Below are 2,500 nucleotides of genomic sequence, written 5' to 3' on the forward strand. Positions count from 1 at the left end.
TCTTGACTATTAACACTAATCAGAGTTTTATTGGTCAAGTCAAGATATTCTCAGTGATGATAGTGATAATTATAAATACGACAACAATAATGATAATAGAAGAAGGAATGATGATAATGACAATAACAATAAAAATCATGGTGGTGAGAGGAATATCAATGATAATAATAGTAGTAATGATAATCATGTTAATACTGCTAGGTATAGCTATATTTACATTAGTGAAAATAATAACGAAAGTGTTGATTATGATCAATTCTAATAATGATTATAATAGCAATGATGATAATGATGAAAATAATAAGAATAACAATAACATAAAGGTGATAATAATTATAATGATGATGATTATGATGATAATGATGATGATCATGATGATCATGATTATGGTGAAGATGATAAGAATGATAATGATAATAAGAATAAGAATGATAAAAATAAGAATAAAAATAAGAATGATAATTTTAATAGAAATAGTGATAATGATAGAAATAGTAGTAATGATAATACGAACAATAATAATCGTAATTAAATGAAGTAGTTTTAGCAATGAAATGTTAATGAATACAATAATAAAGGATATGATCATAATAATAGTTACAATAATGATAATAAAATTAGCTGTAATGATAATGACAATGACAATAATGATAACAGTAACAATACTGATAGTTATAATCGTAAGTGTAATAATGATGACAGTGATTATATCATTACGGTAATGATAATGGTGAAATCGTAATAATGATAATGATGACATTAATAATAATCTAAATTATAATGATGTTAAAATAGGGATGATAATGGTGATGATAATTATACTGGTCATAATGACAATAATATCGTTCTTTCTTTTTAACTGTTATTACTATAAACCTTCTCATTATCATTTATTATTACTATCTCCTTTGGTGTTGATATATACATGAGTCTCCCTGTCCATTTCTGTTTTCTTTGGTTCGCAACGCTCATGTTTAACTTTGTACATTAAAGTTGTCTTTGATTATACCAAGTACTTTCACAGATATGAAGATCTTTGCCATTACTGCTACTATCAAATAAGGAGAATAATCTTAACTTTGTCCAAATTGTTATATATGTGAACTTAGGTTTCCGAATTTAAATTTCACTAGTCATCCCTTTCAGACTCGTTTTCTGTAATCGAATAATAGTATTTAAGATACTCACAAAGTTGTAATGTTGATTGCTTGCTCATGTGATTGATATAATTTTGCTGCTAATGTACTCAGGGAGCATTATCGCTGGATGATTTCAAGGGCAGCGTTGATTTCGATTGTTAACCCAATGCCGCCTGGGGAAATTAATTAAAAATGGGGAAAATGCTGTGTTCATTTTCTATATTTTTGTGAAATGTTTCTGCACATAGATAGCTCTACTCGTGCTTAGCCACAAAGGAGTCAATTAATAGACCTTGTGACCTTACCTGATTTGATTTGGCGTAGTTTTTACTAGTGCTATGGATATCGATGGTGTTAATTTTATTATAAACATTATAATTACTATAATGTTATAAACATTAGTAAATCAAAGAAAAGGGTAAACGGGCGAGACAGGCAGTACTCGTAACTGGCTATTTGTGTAGCCATCTATGTGTAAAAACTATCAAACAAGTACTTACAGTGGGCATATCATGTACGTACACGTCATACCCGTCGGCATTGGGTTAATATCACTGTTATGGCCCATGTTCCACAGGCTGCAGTGGCTTTGGCTATCACAAGTGAATAGAAAAAATAATAATAATAATAATATGCATATATAAATATATATATATGTAAATATATACATATATATATGTGTGTATATATATATATATATATATATATATATATATATACACACATATACGTACATATATATATATATATATATATATATATATATATATATATATATATATATATATATATAAATATATATATATGTATATATATGTATATATATGTATATATATGTATATACATATATGTATATATGTGTATATATATGTATATATACATAAGTTTTTGAAGAAAATCGACTCACATATTTGAAAATTATCGTGGAGATAATGAAAACGGATGTACCTTCTCCGTAGACTTTTAACCAGTCACGAATTTTCTTACCTCTTCGATATTTACTCTATTACCGGGCATAGGCATCATGAATAGGTCATAATAATTATACATATATATATTTTTTTCATTAATTTATCTATTATACAAAAAAAAATGTATCCCACACTGATGAACAGGAGGAGGGAGGAAAGGATGAGTGGTCCTTTTTTGACCCCTAAGAACTCGAAATGGGGAAATTTCTCCAGATATATTCATAAAGTTAGGAATCAAAAAAACAAACAAACATAATTCCAAGGTACTAGGATATATAAGGATTCTATGTTGATATTAAAAACAATGTCTGTAAGTTAGTATAACATATGCTCTTTATTCCTTAAGTATATTTAGTTGATCTAACAAATCATTACGGTTTTGTAGGTGGA

General features: G+C 27.3%; 1 protein-coding gene across 6 annotated transcripts in view; it reads left to right on the forward strand.

Moving 5' to 3' along the window:
* Window positions 1-2,500, forward strand: part of LOC125036903 (Kv channel-interacting protein 1-like) — a 611,228-nt gene that overhangs the window by 328,778 nt on the left and 279,950 nt on the right. The gene's annotated exons all lie outside the window — the stretch shown is intronic.

The sequence above is a fragment of the Penaeus chinensis genome, chromosome 22 (assembly GCF_019202785.1).
Source record: "Penaeus chinensis breed Huanghai No. 1 chromosome 22, ASM1920278v2, whole genome shotgun sequence".
Classification (NCBI taxonomy): Eukaryota; Metazoa; Arthropoda; class Malacostraca; order Decapoda; family Penaeidae; genus Penaeus; species Penaeus chinensis.